Below are 21,760 nucleotides of genomic sequence, written 5' to 3'. Positions count from 1 at the left end.
CCAGTTTATCTCCCCAGTTAGATCATACACCTCTTGAAAATGAAACCCACCTCTGATCCATTTTGGAAACCGTCAATGTTCAATCTCTAGAATTATCATATGGTAACATAAGTTGGTGATAAATTCTGGCATCTGAAAGCTACTGGCTGGAAATTTTGTATTCATTTTGGAGAATTCAAGGAAGCCAGAGTTCCTTGATATTAATAGTATATCAAATATCTGGCTAAAGTGTAACTTTCTAGTTACAAAACAAAGAGAACAATGGAAGTAACCCAAGGGTCCTATGGGTGAATGGATAAAAATATGGTATATCCATACAATGGATGATTATTCAGTCTTAGAAAGGAAGGAAATTCTGACACCTCCCACAACACAGAAGAACCTTGAAGACATTATGCTAAATGAAATGGGTCTCAAAAGGACAAATGCTATGTGAGTTCATGTGTAAGAGGTTTCCAGAGTAGTCAAATTCATAGACACAGAAAGGAGCATGCTAGTTGCCAGAAGCTTGGAGTAGCAGGCAGTAGGGAAATATTATTTAAAGGGTACAGAACTTCAATTTTGTAAAATGGAAAAACTTCTGGAGATAGATAGTGGTGATGGTTACACAAAGTGAATGTACCTAATGTCACTAAACTGTATACTTAAAAATAGACAAAACAGTAAATTTTATGTTATGTATATTTTATCACAATTTTTTTTTAAATTTAAAGCAAAGAAAATGAGCCACGAGAAAACATTTTAATGGTGACCTTTTAATACCTGGTGTGTGGGTGCATGCTAAGTCGCTCAGTCGTGTCTGACTCTTTGCAACCCTATGGACTGTAGTCCACCAGGCTCCTCTGTCCATGGGATTCTCCAGGAAAGAATACTGGAGTGGGTTTCCATGCCCTCCTCCTCCCAGGGATTGAACCCAAGTCTCTTATGTCTCCTGCATTGCCAGGTGGGTTCTTTACCACTAGTGCCATCTGGGAAGCCCTTTAATACCTTATATTAATATAAAACAGTTTAACCAAATTTCCTAAAGGAAATCAGTCCTGAGTATTCAATGGAAGGACTGATGCTGAAGCTGAAACTCTAATACTTTGGCGATCTGATGCAAAGAACTGACTCATTTGAAAAGACGCTGATGCTGGGAAAGACTGAAGGTGGGAGGAGAAGGGGACAACATAGGATGAGATGGTTGAATGGCATCACGGACTCAATGGGCATGAGTTCGAGTAAACTTCAGGAGTTGGTGATAGACAGGGAGGCCTGGCATGCTGCAGTCCATGGGGTCGCAAAGAGTTGGACAGGACTGAGTGACTGAACTGAACTGAACTGATCCCTCCAGGGCCATTAAAGATGACCTAGGGAAGAGAAAGTTGGCTTTTTGCTTTAAACTTGGTACCATGTTCTCCCCTTAGAGGAGTATTTCCAACAGAAACATCCTGCCTGTGGACTGCTTTACCCCCTGGGCTTTGTATAACCAGAAGTTACACACAGCTGATTACTTTAAAAGGTGTTTCTAAGACTCTGATAGTTGTTTCTAATCAAAGCTTTGTATTGGCATTGATCCATAATATTTGCTTTGATGCTTCTGAGTAGAGCAATGCTCTATCCTTCCTTTCCATTCCCACAGAAAAAAATCACTGAACAGTGAGTTACTGCTGAGGTTGAGAAACCCCTTGGGAAGAATTTACCTTCACAAGGTAAAACTCTGCATCTTGCACCACACTTATACAAAATGCAAATAATAGGGGACATTGTTGGCGGGGGGATAAGAGGTATGTGGGAAGGTTCTACACTTTTCAATCAATTTTTTGTAAAACTAAAACTGCTCTAAAAAACATAGTCTATTAATTGAAAAACTAAAGCTCTGCATCTTAAGTTCCCTTTGCTGTTGGTATAGCAAATAATCATATTGATCCATGTAAGTAAAATGATGCTTTCTTAATAAGGAAATACATTCTCCTTTAATATGCAATATATCTGGCCATAAATTAAGGGATATTTTGCTAGCCAGTCATTTTTCAAAATATATTTGAACATTAGGAGAGGGGGAAAAAAAAGTTGTAAGAATGCAATCAATCCCCAAGTTATAACCCCATAATTTCTGCTCCTGTCTGCATTGGAAACTCCACATCTCCAACTCATGGCTTTCCTTTTCTCTTGCCATTTAGAGAATAGAAACAGACATGTTGAAATCCTTGACCTTAGAGGCAATTAAATACTGGAAGGAATAAGTTATTGAAATGCCCTTCTAAGAGTTATTTAAAATGTAGATAACAAGCTTACACTTTCAGCTATGATGGCGTAGCTGGTATCAGACTAATCTTCCTGCTAAGAACATCTATAAAAGCTGAGGGAAATATCACACACACACACACACACACACACACACACACACACGCACCCCAACTGCTTGAAGATAATGAAGAACAAGTAAAACAGCCAATACTAGGGGGACAAAGATCCCAAAGAGCAGAAATGCTCCCTGAAGAGAACCCTTTCGCAGAGCCACATTTTTCCCTCAGGACATTTAATACTATACAATGCAGAGCATGGAAATCAGAAATTAGCAGCCTAGAGACTGTGCAGTCTCATTGGGCTGGAAAGATAACACCTGGGATTTATGGACGACTGAGGAGTAAGGGGGTCATTAAACAGTAGGCTTTCAATTGAGACTCTAGAAGAGCCATGACCTATGACTAAGAAAAAACTAGAAATGGACCGGCCTCCACCGGCTCAAGGTGATTTTCCCATGCTCTATCTCGGAAAATTAAACTCTCTCTAAGGAAGATATTATGCAGAGATTCTACAATTTTTCATATATAATGTCCAGCATTCAAAGAAAAATACCAAACATTTCAGTTAAAACAGAACCAAATGACTGAAAACCAAGGGGAAAAATAGACAGGATAAACTGATTCAAAGGTGATCCATATACTGGAGTTACCAGACATGGGTTTTCCACTAACTGCCAAAATACTTAAACCAATACTTCACAAGAAAAAGAGAATACTTTAATGGTCAATAAGTATATGAAAAGAAACTCAGTATCATTAGTAATCACAAGATAGCACTACAAATCTTCCAGATTTGTTTAAAAAATACATTAAGGATTGATAAGGACATAAATTAATTTGCACTGCAAAAACTGCTGGTGTAAATGTAAATTGATGCAAATACTTTGAAATGTTGTTATGTAGAAGTTACAGAAGCTAAACATACATATACCCTGTGATCCAATAGTCCATTCCTGGGTGTACACATAACAAAAAAATGAGTGTTTATATCAACTGAAAGATAACAGATATGAATATTCATAAAAACCTTGTTTATAATAGTCTAAATTGCAAACATGGACTTCCTAGCTGGCTCAGTGATAAAGAAACTGCCTGCAGTGCAAGAGACACAGGCTCAGTCCCGGGGTCAGGAAGATCCTCTGGAGAAGCAAATGGCAATCTGCTCCAGTATTCTTGCCCAGGAAATCCCATAGACAGAGGAGCCTGGTAGGCTACGGTCCATGGGACTACAAAGAGTCAGACATGACTTAGGGACTAAGCACGTGCACAAATGGCAAATAGCCCAAATGTCCACCAACAGCAGAATGGTCTCTTTCACTGTATCCAATGCAATACTATAAGAAAATAAAAAAGAAGCTTATAAATATAATATTGAGGTAAAAAGCAAGACAAAAAAGAGAGCAAGCTATATGATTCTAAAGATTAAAACCAGGTAAAATTAGATGACTGTGATGTGACCCAGGATAGTGGTGATATTCAGTGGAAGCAGATAATGACTGAGAGAAGGCACAAGCAAGATTTCTGATATCAGAATATTCTAGTCTTCTTTGGGGTGGACAGTGGAGAAGTGTGTTCACTTTGTGAACTGAGCACTACAAACTGTATACCTAAGATTTGTGTAGGTATAATGCGCCTGAATAGAAAGTAACCAAAACACTCACAGTAGTTAGAAAAGTAAATTATCTGGACAACTAAACATTCCATAACAATGGGGCAAAGGGCACCTGGACTACAAGGTTCTAGAGACAATGTTCGATTGTGATTCACTCATAGCAGCTCCCTTTGGAGCTCTTATCTCTCTCTCTCTTTGGTCCCTGTCTTCCACATCCAATTTGGATTTGCAGCAAGTGATTAGATTTTTTAACAGTTTAACCCCAAAGTTAACATATTCAAGACTAAACTCTTCACCATTTGTCATTTCTCCCTTCATGCTTTCCTTCCCATAGTCTCTATCACAAATATGGGGATCATCAACTTCCTGCTGATGAAGGTATTTGGTTGGTGCAAAAGTAATTTCGGTCTTACACTGTTGACCTTTTTCGTTTGAATAAATGAGACCTTACTAATCTCTTGCAAGAAAATAACTGGACATGATGAAACGTCCAGGTAAATGAGATAAAAATTTTTGAATAAAAGTTTTAATCATGTTTTAGTCTACTTAAAATGATCTTTCTAGATGTTTGGTAACTTAAGATTCTAAAGCTGCTCCAATTTAAGCTAAGTGATGCAAGTTTATTTATATAAAAGATACTAAGACATCAATTACTAGGAAAAAATTAAAAGTACTTGAAAATATTAATGAAAATGTTTGGTATCACCTAAGATGTTCTCTATAAGAAAACAGGGTTTCTCTGGTGGCTCAGATGGTAAAGAATCTGCTTGCAATGTGGGAGACCTGGGTTCAATCCATGGGTTGGGTAGATCCCCTGAAGAAGGGAATGGCAACTCACTCCAGTATACTTGTCTAGAGAATTCCATGGACAGAGGAGCCTGGTGGCCTACAGTCCCTGGGGTCACAAAGAGTCAGACACAACTGAGCAACTAACACACACTGGAATACATTCTTAAATCAAGATGGTTATGTTATACATCATTTTAATGCGTACTTACTGCTTTATGGTTTTTTTGCTAATGACTTATTATTTGCTGTTTATTTTATATATTTTGGGGGTTATAGTTCAGGGTTTTATTTGGTAAACAAGAGCTGACTCACTGGAAAAGACTCTGATGCTGGGAAAGATTGAGGGCAGGATGAGAATGGGGTGATAGAGGATGAGATGGTTGAATGGCATTATCGACTCAATGGATATAAGTTTGAGCAAACTCTGGGAGATAGTGGAAGACAGAGACTGGCATGCTGCAGTCTGTGGGATCACAAAGAGTCAGACACAACTGAGGGACTGAACGACAACAGCAAAGGATGGTACATCCCCAAGGTGTGAGGGTGGCTGAATTCAAAGGAGTGGCCTCAACCGCCTCGGCTCCCTCTTCTTATACTTTTTGTTTCCTCCCCACCCCTCCACCCCGAGCCTGCCCTATGCAAATTAAGGCTAGTACCCATACCCATCATCCGTCAGGAAGGAGGGGTGTTTGCTTTTTCTTCCTTTTTTTTTTTCCACCTGACATTCCCATTCCGGTCCTAGGATTTTTCCTTTGTCTCCTTTTCATGGGCTTTCCCCTTTCTTTGTCTGTCCTTTAGCAGCTGCCATTTTGGACTCCTTTTTCTATTCTGTCTACCTAATATTCCCCCCTCAAGAGAAAGGAGGCCCAATTCTTTGGGAATAGGGGCATTGAGGTCTCTCTGGCTACTTCATGTACTTCCTGGCTACTTCTGAGCTGGGATGGCGAGGGGCATTGGGCCTCCCCCTCTTGCTAGTCTCAAGCCTCAGAGTCTTTATAGCAGTGTCAGTCTAAGGGTATATTTATTTTAGACTACGGAAATGATGTTAGACAAAAAGCAAATTCGAGCAATTTTCTTATTCAAGTTCAAAGTGTGTTATAAAACAGCAGAGACAACTCACAACACCAACAATGCATTTGGCCCAGAAACTGCTAATGAACGTAGTACAAGGTGGTTCCAAAAGTTTTGTAAAGAAGACAAGAGCCTTGAAGATGAGGAGTGTAGTGGCCGCCCATTGGAAGTTGACGACCAATTGAGAGCAATCATCGAACCTCTTAACAACTACACAAGAAGTTGCTGAAGAACTCAACGTTGACCGTTCTACAGTCATTCAGCTTTTGAAGCGAATTGGAAAGATGAAAAAGCTCGATAAGTGAGTGCCTCGTAAGCTGACCGCAAATTTAAAAAATTGTCTTTTTGAAGTTTCATCTTCTCTTATTCTATGCAGTGACAATGAACCATTTCTCCATCAGATTGTGACATGTGACCAAAAGTGGATTTTATATGACAGCTTAGTGCCTGGACTGAGAAGAAGCTCCAAAGCACTTGCCAAAGCCAAACTTGCACTAAAAAGAGTCATGATCACTGCTTGGCAGTCTGCTGCCAGTCTGATCCACGAAAGCTTTCTTAATTCCAGTGAAACCGTTACATGTGAGAAGTATGCTCAGCAAATTGATGAGATGCAACAAAAACTGCAATGCCTGCAGACAGCGCTGGTCAACAGAAAGGGCCCAATTCTTCTCCATGACAACACCCAACTGCACATTGCACAACTTCAGTGCTTCAGAAGTTGAATGAAGTTTTGCCTCATCTGCCATGGTCACCTGACCTCTCACCAACTGCTACCACTTCTTCAAGCATCTTGATAACTTTTGCAGGGAAAATGCTTCCACAACCACCAGCAGGCAGAAAATGCTTTTCAAGAGTTCACTGAATCCTGAAGCACAGATTTTTACACTGCAGGAATAAACAAATGTATGTCTTGGTGAAAACGTGTTGCTTGTAATGGTTCCTATTTTGATTAATAAAGATGTGTTTGAGGCTAGTTATAATGATTTAAAATTTAAGGTCCAAAATTGCAATTATATTTGCACCAACCTAATAGAAACCTCATCCCTGGGGCAGCATTATGCAGTTTCTAGAGGTTCTCCCTCAGAAGCCTTCCTCAGGTCTATGCCCTCTTCTCCAGCCACATTGCTTTCATTTTTCCCCTTTTGTCCATTCATTCATTCATTGACCTACCGTGTGTTTGTGAAATGTGGAGAGCATTCTGGTCCCTTTGAGAGGGGCTGATGATTGTGGAGGCAAGTCAGACATGACTTTCTCTTTTTTAACTTTCTATTTGCTATTGGGGTATAGTCACTTAACAAAAAATACTGTGATAGTTTCAAGTTAACAGCAAAGGAATTCAGCCATACATATACCTGTATCCACTCTCCCCCAGACTTCCCTCCCATCTAGGCTGTCACATAACATTAAGCAGAATTCCATGTGCAATACAGCAAATCCTTGTTTGTTCTCCATTCCAAACATAGCAGTGTGTACATGTCCATCACAAACTCCGTAACTATCCCTTCAACCATCCTTCCCCTCCGCCAGTAATCATAAGTTCATTCTCTAAGTTTGTGAGTCTCTTCCTGTTTATATAAATAACTTCATTTATTATATATAGAAATAACTGTTTGTATAGAAATAACTTCATTTGTATCGTTTCTATTTAGATTTCACATATTAGGATTTCACAATATCTCTCCTTCTCTGACTGACTTACTTCATTTGGTATGATAATCTCTTTGTCCATTCATGTTGCTGCAAATGGCATTATTTCATTCTTTTAATTGGCAGAGTAATATTCCATTTTATATATGTATACCACATCTTCTTTATCCAGTCCTCTGTCAATGGACATTTAGGTTCCTTCCATGTCTTGGCTATTGTAAACAGTGCTGAAAAGAACATAGGGGTGCCCGTATCCTTTTGGATCACCTTTTTCTCCAGATATATGTCTAGGAATTGGATTGCAGGGTCATATGATAGCTATATTTTTATTTTAAGGAACATCCATACAGTTCTTCATAGTGGCTGTACCAATTTACATTCCCATCAACAGTGTAGAAGAGTTCCTGTCTCTCCACACCCTTTCCAGCATTTAATTTTTGTGAATTTTTTGATGAAAGCCATTCTGGTTGGGGATATTAAAGAAAAGATATTAAGAAAAGGTGGCAAGAATCCACAGAAGAACTCTACAAAAAAGATCTTAATGACCCAGATAACCACAATGGTGTAGTCACTCACCTAGAGCCAGATATCCTAGAGTGTGAAGTCAAGTGGGCCTTAGGAAGCATCACTATGAACAAAGCTAGTGGAGGTGATGGAATTCACACTGAACTATTTCAAATTCTAAAAGATCATGCTGTGAAAGTGCTGCATTCAATATGCCAGCAAATTTGGAAAACTCAGCAGTGGCCACAGGACTGGGAAAGGTCATTTTTCATTCCAATCCCAAAGAAAGACAATGTCAAAGAATATTCAGACTACCACACAATTGCACTCATCTCACACACTAGCAGAGTAATACCCAAAATTCTCCAAGCCAGGCTTCAACAGTACGTGAGTGGAGAACTTCAAGCTGGATTTAGAAAAGGCAGAGGAACCAGAGATCAAATTGCCAACATCCATTGGACCACAGAAAAAGCAAGAGAATTCCACAAAAATATCTACTTCTGCTTCATTGACTGCACTAAAGCTTTTGACTGTGTGGATCACAACAAACTGTGGAAAATTCTTCAAGAGATGGGGATACCATCCTTTGGGGAACAGAGGATGAGATGGTTGGATGGCATCACCAACTTGATGGACACAAGTCTGAGCAAGCTCCGGGAATTGGTGATGGACAGGGAAGCCTGGCGTGCTACAGTCCATGGGGTGGCAAAGAGTCGGATACGACGGAGTGACTGAACTGACTAACTGATGCTGGCTGGTATGAGGTGATATCCCTTTATAGTTTTGATTTGCATTTCTCTAATAATTAGCAATGTTCAACATCTTTTCACATGCATATTGGCCATTTGTATGTTTTCTTTCAGAAATATCTATTTAGTTGTTCTGCCCATTTGTTGATTTGGTTGTTTCGAAGTTCTTAAGCATCATGAGGTATTTATAAATTTTGGAGACTAATCTTTTGTCAGTCACCTCATCTACAAGTATTTTCTCCCAATCTGTCAGTTGTTTTTGTTTTGTTTATTGTTTCCTTTGCTGTGCAAAAGTTTTTGAGTTTAAGTAGGTTTCATTTGTTTATTTTTATTTCCATTATTCTGGGAGATGAATTGAAAAAGATATTGCTGAAATTTTTGTCAGAGAGTGTCCTGGCCTATGTTTCCCTCTAGGAGTTTTATAGTGTCCAGTCTCACGTTTAGTTCTTTAACTTGCTTTGAGCTTATTTTTGTGTATGATGTTAAAGAATGATCTAATTTCATTTTTCACATGTAGCTGTCCAGTTTTCCCAGCACCATTTGTTTTAGAGATTCTTTTTAACATTGTGTAGTCTTACCTCCTTTGTCACAGATTAATTGTCCATAGATGCATGGGTTTATTTCTGGGTTTTCCATCCTGCTCCATTGATCTATATTTCTATTTTTCTGCCAGTACCATGCTGCTTTGATGACTGTAGCTTTGTAGTATAGTATGAAGTCAGGGAGCCTGATTCCTTCAGCTCTGTTTTTCTTTCTCAAGATTGTTTTCCCTATTCAGGGTCTCTTGTGCCTCCACACAAATTTTGAGATTTTTTTTTGTTCTAGTTCTGTGAAAAAAAAAATGCCACTGGTAATTTGATAGGGATTGCACTGAATCTGTAGATTGGTTTGAGTAGTATAGTCATTTTGACAATATTGATTCTTCCAATCTACAAACATGGTATGTGTGTCCATCTGTTTGTGCCTTCTTCAATTTCTTTCATCAGCATCTTATGGTTTTCAGAGTACCAGTCTTCTGTCTCCTTAGGTAGATTTATTCCCAGATATATATATATTTTTGATGCCATGGTAAATGGAAGTGTTTCTTGAATTTCTCTTTCTGATCTTTTATTGTTAGTTTATAAATATGCAACAGATTTCAGTGCATTAATTTTGTAACCTGAAACTTTACCAAATTCACCTGGACTCTAATTGCTTCCTACATAGATGAAACTTTCTACACAGTCTCACCAACAAGCTTCCTCCTCAATTCAATCTTCCTTCTGCACTGCCACCAACTCACAACTCCCTTCTCCAACATATATGTAAATATGGGCACATTGGTAAAATCCATACATACTGTTTAAGTAAGCAAGAGAAGCTCATTAAAGAAAATTTGGAAAATATATAAAGGACTATCGTTCATACTCCATCATTCATATTTCTAATACTCAAAGATTTTTAATAATGTGACCATTTTATTTATAACTTTTGAAATGATATCTCTCTCTTTAGTACACAAATCTGATCATTTTCCTCTCTTCTTGGAAGGGATCAAGTTATTCCACCCACTAAGGGACAGTGGTCATGGCCTGTGGATGCAGATGTTCTGAGCCACCCTGTCTCTGGTCACACCATCCCCAATGTCCACAGAGCCCTTCCCTCTTCATTCTTCAACTCTCCATCCTTAAACACCTTTCAAGGCCAGGTTAAAGATCACACTTCTACTAGACTCTACGTACGTGACGCCTGTCACAACATGCTGTAACTGTGTGGGAAGCAGCGTTAGTGCTGACTCTGGAGTCAGACTGCCTGGGTTCAAGTCAGATCTGTGACTTGCCAGGTATGTAACTGTGTCAATTATTTACTCTGTCTTTGCCTCAGCCTCAGGGATAAAAGGATAAAAAACTAGAACTCCATTCAGAGTAATTCTACGAAGACTAAATGAGGTGATCGTGTCACTTAGCACGATGCCAGGCACATAATAAGTCCTCAGAACGTTACTTATTATCGTTGTCAAATGTCTGTCTCCTCCCCCTACACCACGCACATCCTACAGGAAGGATTTCTTTTCCGTCTTTTACCTCCTGCCTATGCTCAGTTTGAAGTGGTTTATAAATGTATGAGAAATAAATGAATGACCTGTCAAATCTTCCTGACGTATACTCTTGCTATACATACTCCCATAGTGAAAAAAAGAGGGGAAGGAAGATGGGGAGAAAAAGGAAGAAGAAGAGACAAAAGATGAGAAGAAGCAGGAGAGGGAGAGGGAGAAGGGAGAGAAGAGGGAGGAAAAGAGGAAGGAAGAAGAAGACGGGAAGGCAGAGGAAGAAGAGGAGGTGAGGAGGAGAAAGGGGACGAGGAAGAGGAAGTGGAAATAAAGTGGAAAGGAGGAGGAAGAAACAAATGCGAGCAAGGAATTTTTTTATTAATTTATTAATTAGTAATCAATTTATTTATTTACTAATATTTTAATTGGAGGATAATTACTTTACAATACGGTGATGGTTTTTGCCATACATTGACATGAATTGACACTACTAACAATGGTATCTGAGTTTTGTGTGCACAGAAAACAGGCAGCAGCCAGCACAGTACTCCAGCTCGCCTCTTGCTGCTAACCCCTTGAAACTCAGGAATACATTCATCCTTAAGCTTAGTACAAAACTCCACACTACAGTCTGGACCCTGGGACAACCAAATTGTATAACCAGGACTCTTCCCAGAGAGCAGGCCCTTAGATAGATTCAAGTCTACCACGACTGAACAGGGCCTCCCAAGGAAATTCTGGGTCAGCTGGGGAAGAAGAAGGCACGGCAAGCATCCTGTGGAGGGCATAATCTCATCCTCACGTGACTGGGGACGGATGTAGCACTATATGTGCGGAATACTTAAAGGTTCCCTTGCAGCAGAAGTAGCTTGGCAAAATCTGCTTTTACTGACTCCAGATATCCTGGCTTCTACTTCTATTCCAGATGCAGTGATAAATCCCCAAGAAATCATAAGTGGTTTCTACCATACATAAAAGTACAGAAAGCCTTTGTTTTTCTGATTAGGGAGACTACATAAATTTTTAACTGATTATTAAGAAATAAATGCCAACCTTTGCAGAAAAAATACATTTCTCTCTGTCTCTGACTGAGTATCAAAGAGGCCTTCGGGGCCTTCACCCTGGCTGAGGCCTGATGGTTTCATGCCAGGTGTGGGGGCCGGTTCCACGCCAACAGCTGTTCTCAAGGGCAGTTCACTCATCACCAGAGGCCCGGAGTCTCTGAGCCAGGGGTCACAGTCCTCAGGGGTCAAAACCCACAGAAAGAACACACGCCTTCCTGGTGGCTGGCAGCACCACTGGCTTGCAGATTTTTGCAAAACCATTAAGCCGTGGACTTGGAAGGCAGTCAGGCCTGAGTTTGAATTCCAGCTCTACCGCTTACTAGCTCTGTGGCCCCGGGGCAAGTTGCCTCATCTCTCTAAATCTGAGTTTCCTCATTTGTGAAATGGGGATAATAATAGCATTCACCCTTGAGGGTGGTGGTTAGGATTAAACAGATAATGCATAGAAAGGATGCAGGACAGCACTTGAACACACAGGCACACTCGCTAAATGACAGCTACTGTTACTATTATTTAGGAATCATTTTCTCAGCCTCCAGATTTTTTTCTCTAGTGCTTCCACTGAGACAGAAAGTCAAATCTGAGGCTGAGGATGCAGAGTTGGAAATGACAATAATAGCAGACTGTTAGGAGCATTGACAACCCACTCCAATATTCTTGCTGGAGAATCCCAGGGACGGGGAAGCCTGGTGGGCTGCCGTCTATGGGGTCGCACAGAGTCGGACACGACTGAAACGACTCAGTAGCAGCAGCAGGAGCATTGACAATGTTCCAGGCACTGTATAGGTGACATTTACATATTTTCTCTGGGTTAATCCTCACAACAATATATCATCCAAGTACTACCACGGACCCCATTTTACGGAGGGGTGTAAGATTACTCAAGGGCATACAATTACTCACCTTGAGGAGAGGGTGAGAGAGGAGATAGTTCCCTGGGCTGAGCGGTATGGGCAGGGAAGTTGGAGTGGTTCTTTAAAAAACTGTGGTGGAAAGGAAAGGGAATATTACAAAGTGCCTCTGTGGGTTGCGAATCCGTTTCCTTTAATGTTCTTTCAGAGTCACAAGTTTAGATTGGAATTCCTTTTTAATTAGTGGCTCCATCGTTGTTTTGAGATCACCTAAGTGAAAAAGTTGGCTTAAAGCTCAGCATTCAGAAAACGAAGATCATGGCATCCGGTCCCATCACTTCATGGGAAATAGATGGGGAAACAGTGGAAATGGTGTCAGACTTTATTTTCTAGGCTCCAAAATCACTGCAGATGGTGACTGCAGCCATGAAATTAAAAGACGCTTACTCCTTGGAAGGAAAGTTATGACCAACCTAGATAGCATATTCAAAAGCAGAGACATGACTTTGCCAACAAAGGTTCGTGTAGTCAAGGCTATGGTTTTTCCTGTGGTCATGTATGGATGTGAGAGTTGGACTATGAAGAAGGCTGAGCACCAAAGAATTGATGCTTTTGAAGTGTGGTGTTGGAGAAGACTCTTGAGAGTCCCTTGGACTGCAAGGAGATCCGACCAGTCCATTCTGAAGGAAATCAGCCCTGGGGTTTCTTTGGAAGGAATGATGCTAAAGCTGAAACTCCAGTACTTTAGCCACCTCATGCGAAGAGTTGACTCATTGGAAAAGACTCTGATGCTGGGAGGGATTGGGGGCAAGAGGAGAAGGGGATGACAGAGGATGAGATGGCTGGATGGCATCACTGACTCGATGGACGTGACTCTGAGTGAACTCCGGGAGTTGGTGATGGACAGGGAGGCCTGGCGTGCTGAGATTCATGGGGTCGCAAAGAGTCGGACACGACTGAGCGACTGATCTGATCTGATCTGATCTGAATTCCAAAGGGCAGGGTTAAGCAGGAGGGAAGGACTTTCACCAAAATTGTAAGTAGTCTCCTACCATGGTAAAAACTCAATTTCAAGCCAACCTGACCAATAACCTCCCTACAGTCGGAACAGCGCCCTGCAGTGCGGGGTACATCCTAGATGGGAGAAGAGCTAACTGAGGCCTCCAGAGACTCAGCTACACTCAACCACAGAGATACTCCCCAAGTTCCTCCCAGGGCACAGCTCCTTTCCGTTCTTTCATTTCCCCACCTCACCCCCTCTTTAATAATGAATGTGTGACTCAGAGGTTTAATGAGTTACCAGGAGAAGTTCACCAGAAGGGAAACCCATTGAGTAAACGCATAATTAAAATTACGAATGGACAGAGGAATACAATCATTGCAGGAGATGGGGAGTACACAGGAATGACTCAGGGGTTAGGCTGGTTAGAAAAGGGCCTCTGGGACTTAAATTATTTCTGATGACGATCTGGAAATGAAAGGAAAATTCTGGAACCCTTCCACACTCAAAAGAGACAGAGGAGCCACCCGGGATCCCTTCCTTCCCTCCTCAAATGATCTAGATTGGTAGCCAGGAGTCACTTCCAGCAGAAGTTGAAAATAGCAAAGGCTGAATTCACCAAGGGAGTCATTATCCCTTTGGTGCTAACAGCACAAGGCTCTAGCATCAATTACTTCCCTGGTGTAAATATCCTGCAGGAAATTATAAGTTAGGAGAACATGAAAAGCTAAGGCAGCATCACACTGGATTTTCTCTCTTGAGCTCAAACCTAGAAATATTCTGTATCTGTGGACGCCTGGCTGGGGAGAGAAACCAGGCAAGATGACCATGTTCTGCCTTTAGGAGAAGGAGGCTGAGCTGTGGTAGTCTGCAGAAGAGTACGTACTACTCTGCAGCCAACAATCTATTCTTGTATGGTCAGGAGGAGATAGAATAGTCCAGGGGGCTATGAGTTCTTAGGAGAAATGTGGGCTGATCTGAAACAAGAACTCAAAGACTCCTTGTGTCAGGATCTCTAAAATGAAAGCAACAGAAAGCAGGTTCTACATTTGACTCTATTCCAGGAGCTTCTGTAACTGCAGCCACTCCAGGTCGGCTATGCTAATACACCAGAGGTACAAATTCATGCCAAACATCAATCTAAGTATGATATCTTAGTGTCTTGTTCCCATGCAAGTGTGCTTGGTGTTCATAGAGCGCCAAGGCTACTCTATTTTTTCTTCTAGAACACAGAGCAATTGCTTTGGCAAGGTGGAGGGGCATGAACAACTCAAAAGTATTTCCACTAATGGTAATAAAAAGAGATACAGGCCCAAAAGGTATGTATAGAGTTGGAAAGTCATTTTTATTTTTGTTTAATTATACAGTGGCACAGTTTTTAAGTAGTACTTGAAACAAATTACTAAAGCTATAATATCAACTTTGAAGGAAAGGGAAGGTCCTCTTGCTTTTGTGTTTTGTCATTTACATACATTTTCCAAATGGCTTTCTCTGTGTTCAGGTTGACAGGAAGTGAATCCCTCAGATTGTCAAAAAGCCTTACAAGGGGTGGGGAAGGGGGCTGAAATTTTCTTTTAGTCAAAAGAAACCTATATCCATTTTGTAAAAGAAAAATAAAACATATGTACATATATATGTGTGTGTGCACACATATATATGTACATATGTTTTATTTATTTTTTTTTTATCAAGACCATCCCCATGGAAAAGATATGCAAAAAAGCAAAATGGCTGTCTGGGGAGGCCTTACAAATAGCTGTGAAAAGAAGAGAAGCGAAAAGCAAAGGAGAAAAGGAAAGATATAAGCATCTGAATGCAGAGTTCCAAAGAATAGCAAGAAGAGATAAGAAAGCCTTCTTCAGTGATCAATGCAAAGAAATAGAGGAAAACAACAGAATGGGAAAGACTAGAGATCTCTTCAAGAAAATTAAAGACACCAAGGGAACATTTCATGCAAAGATGGGCTCAATAAAGGACAGAAATGGTATGGACCTAACAGAAGCAGAAGATTGCAAGAATACACAGAAGAACTGTACAAAAAAGATCTTCACGACCCAGATAATCACGATGGTGTGATCACTGACCTAGAGCCAGACATCCTGGAATGTGAAGTCAAGTGGGCCTTAGAAAGCATCACTACGAACAAAGTTATTGAGGTGATGGAATTCCAGTTGAGCTATTCCAAATCCTGAAAGATGATGCTGTGAAAGTGCTGCGCTCAATATGCCAGCAAACTTGGAAAACTCAGCAGTGGCCACAGGACTGGAAAAGGTCAGTTTTCATTCCAATCCCAAAGAAAGGCAATGCCAAAGAATGCTCAAACTACCGCACAATTGCACTCCTCTCACACGCTAGTAGAGTAATGCTCAAAATTCTCCAAGCCAGGCTTCAGCAATCCGTGAACCATGAACTTCCTGATGTTGAAGCTGGTTTTAGAAAAGGCAGAGGAACCACAGATCAAATTGCCAACATCCACTGGATCATCGAAAAAGCAAGAGAGTTCCAGAAAAACATCTATTTCTGCTTTATTGACTATGCCAAAGCCTTTGACTGTGTGGATCACAATAAACTGTGGAAAATTCTTCAAGAGATGGGAATACCAGACCACCTGATCTGCCTCTTGAGAAATTTGTATGCAGGTCAGGAAGCAACAGTTAGAACTGGACATGGAACAACAGACTGGTTCCAAATAGGAAAAGGAGTTCGTCAAGGCTGTATATTGTTACCCTGCTTATTTAACTTATATGCAGAGTACATCATGAGAAATGCTGGGCTGGAAGAAACACAAGCTGGAATCAAGATTGCCGGGAGAAATATCAATAACCTCAGATATGCAGATGACACCACCCTTATGGCAGAAAGTGAAGAGGAACTAAAGAGCCTCTTGATGAAAGTGAAAGTGGAGAGTGAAAAAGTTGGCTTAAACCTCAACATTCAGAAAACAAAGATCATGGCATCTGGTCCCATCAGTTCATGGGAAATAGATGGGGAAACAGTGGAAACAGTGGCAGACTTTATTTTGGGGGGCTCCAAAATCACTGCAGATGGTGACTGCAGCCATGAAATTAAAAGACGCTTACTCCTTGGAATGAAAGTTATGACCAACCTAGATAGCATATTCAAAAGCAGAGACATAACTTTGCCAACAAAGGTTCGTCTAGTCAAGGTTATGGTTTTTCCTGTGGTCATGCATGGATGTGAGAGTTGGACTGTGAAGAAGGCTGAGCGCCGAAGAATTGATGCTTTTGAACTGTGGTGTTGGAGAAGACTCTTGAGAGTCCCTTGGACTGCAAGGAGATCCAACCAGCCCATTCTGAAGGAGATCAGCCCCGGGATTTCTTTGGAAGGAATGATGCTAAAGCTGAAACTCCAGTACTTTGGCCACCTCATACAAAGAGTTGACTCATTGGAAAAGACTCTGATGCTGGGAGGGATTGGGGACAGGAGGAGAAGGGGATGACAGAGGATGAGATGGCTGGATGGCATCACTGACTCGATGGACGTGAGTCTGGGAGAACTCCGGGAGTTGGTGATGGACAGGGAGGCCTGGCGTGCTGCGATTCATGGGGTCACAAAGAGTCGGACACGACTGAGCGACTGAACTGAACTGATACATATATATACACACACATACACACAGACACACTTAGAAGGTAAACTTACATGTGAAATTAATTATATTAGCATGGAAGGATCCAGTGATTTATTTTTCTTTACTCAATAAAGTAAGGGAAATCATTTATGTTTTTACCATCCTTTCTAAAAATTTACCTCCCAATAATCCATAAGCCACTATAAACGAAAGTTAAAAAAAAAAGTCTTACATCCCAAGAAAAGTTAAATTTTTGCCATAAAAATCTTTATGCAGGTAACTAAAAGTCCATTCCATCAAAGCAAGTGGAATACTATCCAAAATTGTATTACACTAATCTTGATCCAATCCCCAAACAGTCATTAATTCTATAAAACACTGCTAAACAAGCAGGTAGGAGTTTCTCATCCATAGTTGCCAATAAATATAAAATATATTTTGCACAGCCCTAGTCTGATACAGCAGAACAAAGTGGGGGCTCTGGAGCCAAGCCATTTGGGGTCAAGTCCTGGTTCCCACATACAAACAGCTCAGGCAAGTGAATGAACCTCTCTGAGCCAACCATGTCCTTAATGTCCCAGTCCATCTGCAAGTACCTGGGAGAACTCACCATTCAAGGACAAACTGGGCAAAGAGAGAAAAGTTCAAGATGCAGTCATCCTATTATCTAGATTGGACACAGAAAACTCAGAAGGGTAGTGGAGGAGAAGGGTTTCAGAAGGGTTTGTTCATGGTTCAGATCTATTTTTAGCTAAGGGATAAGATGAATACCTAAAAGGTTATAATACAATGAAAAAATCCTCCCAGATTTAGCCAGCTCATAGTCTGAATCACTCAAGTCAGAGCAGGACACAACACCCGCCCCTGTCCTTGAACAGTACAGTTACCTGAGTCAGAGCCTATTCTGAAAAGCTAAAACTGATCTACATCTGGCATTTCAAGGGCAAGCCAGTTTACCCACATGCAATCAACCACTGCAAGGAGATCCAACCAGCCCATTCTGAAGGAGATCAGCCCCGGGATTTCTTTGGAAGGAATGATGCTAAAGTTGAAACTCCAGTACTTTGGCCACCTGACGCGAAGAGTTGACTCATTGGAAAAGACTCTGATGCCGGGAGGGATTGGGGGCAGGAGGAGAAGGGGATGACAGAGGATGAGATGGCTGGATGGCATCACTGACTCGATGGACGTGAGTCTGAGTGAACTCCGGGAGTTGGTGATGGACAGGGAGGCCTGGTGTGCTGCGATTCATGGGGTCGCAAAGAGTCGGACACGACTGAGTGACTGATCTGATCTTATCTGAATCAACCACAGGTGACTTTTCCTTCTGTGCATAGATGCCATGGAAATCAGTCTGAAAGCACAGAAGAGGCAACATGGTTCCACGGAAATGGTGCCTACGAACTCCTGAGCCACCCTGCACTGGCTCCAAGACCTCGAAAAATTATTTACCTCCTCTGAACATACGTTTCTCATCTGTATAATGGGGGGCATAGAAGGCTACTAGTTTTGAGAGTTGCCCAGGAATGTGCTGGGGCAGTTTCATGAATGAAGCCACCATGATGACAGGAACATAGGCTACACATGTGTCCAACATACAGGCTCCCACTCTCCAAGCCTTCTCTAGCTACTCTGCTGCTAAATGTTCAATCTGCCGAACATAAAGGCCAGTACTGGGCCCCCAACATGGTATGTCCTTAGAGGAGACCAACTGGCTAGTTGGCAATGAGTTGCTTCCCTTCTATCTTGAAAAGGGTAATATTTCAACTTTCTGATTGTCAAATATTCTAGATATGAATTTACTTTTCCTGCCTGTAGGCCTCAGCCATCACCATCATCCAAGGATTCGAAAGCCTGATCCTGCATAAATTCACTTTGGACAAAGAAATCACTCTGCAGCGAAGAAGGTGCACATGGGCACAGGATTGTGTGGCCCTCTGGTCCCACTACTTAGCAATCCATCAGAAACTGCTGGCGTGCCAGAACACTGCAATAACCGTGGCAGCACAACTAAGGTGTAAGCTTAGACATTATACCTGCACAGATGAGACACTATTTGGGGGCAGGCAGCATATGATGGCAGATTTTATTTTCTTGGGCTCCAAAATCACTGTGGATGGTGACAGGAGACATGAAATGAAGAGACACTTGCTCCTTGGAAGAAAAGCTATTTCAAACCTACATAGCACATTAAAAAGCAGAGACATCGCTTGGCCGGCAGAGATGCGTAGAGTCAAAGCTATGGTTTTCCCAGTAGTCGTGTATGGTTATGAGAGTTGGACCATAAAGAAGGCTGAGAACTGAAGAATTGATGCTTTTGAATTATGGTTCTGGAGAAGACTCTTGAGAGTCCCTTGGACATCAAGGAGATCAAACCAGTCAGTACTAAAGGAAATAAACCTTGAATATTCATTGAAAGGACTGATGCTGAAGCTGAAGCTTCAATTCTTTGGCCACCTGATGTGAAGAGCCAACTCATTGGAAAAGACTCTGATGCTAGGAAAAATTGAGGGCAGGAGGAGAAGGGGGTGACAGAGGATGAGATGGTTGGATGGCATCACTGACTCAATGGACATGAGTCTGAGCAAACTCCAGGAGACAGTGAAGGACAGGGAGGACCAGCATACTGCAGTCCATTGAATCACAAACTGTAGGACACAACTGAGTGACTGAACAACATACACTTTAAATAAGAGCCATAATATGGGGCTTGATCCCAATGAACAGAATATAGGTCTGGGAGCCAAGAGAGGCAGAGTGAGAGTAACCCTACTCACTAAAACTCCCAGTAGCACTTGTGAAATCTGTGTTTATGATATTTAACAGTTTAGCCTTTGTGGGTCTTAGAGATGCTTCCATCACAGGACACAGTTTCTGCTAAAATTAAAGCTATAAACAAAGCTATAGCTGCTGCCTGCCTGATTACTCTTGGTTATGCATTCCTAAAGCAGAGAAAGAAATTGAGTTGTGTTACTGGCAAGGGGGTTTGACCATGACCATCATAAGAAAGTTGTGATGCTGCTATATAACAGGACAGAAAGGAATATGGATGATATGTGATAGCCTGACAGATGATCCACAGAGTATGTCTTGGTATGTCAATGCCCAACCTTAACTGTACATTGTCAAGTACATCAACCACTGCCTGATAAGGGCATGGTAACCAGAGGCTCAGACCCCTCAGGGATGACTCACTTTACCAGACAAGCCACCTTAATCAGCAGATGTGCTAGCCAAGGGAGGAAATTTTAGAAAGGATAGCAGACAAGGGAGATGACGGGTCCAAGTTAGAGTCTCAGGACCCACTACAACAATGGAAGCTGTAGTTTATCCCACTAACCCCCAAATTCTGACCAAGAAGAATCCTGAACAAGATGTGAGAGGACAGAGTAAACTTAAAGTAAGAACCAGTGGATCTGAATGGTACAAGGTGCAAGGATCTGAATGGTACAGTGCGGCAGACACTACTGGTATCCCCTCTGATCCCCATTCACCAGCAGGTCTACCCATCCTCCTGCTAGAGGTGTTGGCTGCTTATGGCTCACACCTGTACCCCTCTCTAGAGGATTCTTCTTAGCTAATGGGAGCTGCCTTTTCTAGAAATGCATTTCCTTGCTCCCTGAAGGGATACCCGTGACTGAATGATGCAGGGAAATAAAAGTTCAACCCCTTTGCCTCAAGGTAGTAAATACTCTATAGTACAATTCACACTCTAGAGCTTCTTCCTCATGGAGTTAGGTTCTTAGTTCAGGCTGATATAACAAGGTCCCATAGACTGATAACTTACCAGTTCAGTTCAGTCACTCAGTCGTGTCCAACTCTTTGCGACCCCATGAACCACAGCATGCCAGGCCTCCCTGTCCATCATTAACTCCCGGAGTCCACGCAAACCCATGTCCATCAAGTCGGTGATGCCATCCAACCATCTCATCCTCTGTCGTCCCCTTCTCCTCCTGCCCCCAATCTTTCCCAGCATCAGGGTCTTTTCCAATGAGTCAGCAATAACTTATAAACTACAGAAATTGATTTCTCACATCTCTGGGAGTCCAAGATCAGGGTGCTACATGGTTGTGTTCTAATGAAACACAACTTGTAACTCCTTAACAAGTTAAAGACTGCTTTTTTCCTATATCCTCATATGGCGGGACAAAAAGCTAGAACACTCTCTGGAACCTCATTATAAACGCATTCCCAACCATCATGATGATGATTAAATTACCTCCCTCCCCAAAGCCCCATTCCTAATATCATTCACATTGAGGGTTAGGATTTCAACATATGAGCTGGGGGAACACAAACTTTCAGTCCTTAACATAAGCTGAAGCCAGACTTCTTCCAAATCCAGCACTAGTTTCTTCCTGTCCTACGCTGCTTCTCTCATCCCATTAGGCGTTTCATAAGAGCAATCCCTCAATAAATCTCTTGCACATGCTCCCATCTCGCCATGCTTCTGGGTACCCAACCTAGTAGAGCTATCCAGTGTACATTTCTGCACATCATCCCACATGCTTGCAGGCTAAGTCACTTCAGTCGTGTCCAGTGCTCTGTGACCCTATGGACTGCA

General features: G+C 41.6%; 1 protein-coding gene across 4 annotated transcripts in view; it reads right to left on the bottom strand.

The window, feature by feature from the left end:
• HIVEP3 (HIVEP zinc finger 3) overlaps nucleotides 1-21,760 on the bottom strand; it is a 564,242-nt gene that overhangs the window by 463,775 nt on the left and 78,707 nt on the right. Inside the window, exon 2 of one of the 4 annotated variants that reach the window (XM_061412315.1) lies at nucleotides 12,657-12,736. The exons of the other annotated variants lie outside the window; for them this stretch is intronic. The gene's annotated coding sequence lies outside the window, so the exon portion shown is untranslated. The remainder of the gene's footprint in view (nucleotides 1-12,656; nucleotides 12,737-21,760) is intronic. 4 annotated transcript variants of the gene reach the window in all.

The sequence above is a fragment of the Bos javanicus genome, chromosome 3 (assembly GCF_032452875.1).
Source record: "Bos javanicus breed banteng chromosome 3, ARS-OSU_banteng_1.0, whole genome shotgun sequence".
Taxonomy (NCBI): domain Eukaryota; kingdom Metazoa; phylum Chordata; class Mammalia; order Artiodactyla; family Bovidae; genus Bos; species Bos javanicus.
This window is presented reverse-complemented; position numbering and strand designations above follow the sequence as displayed.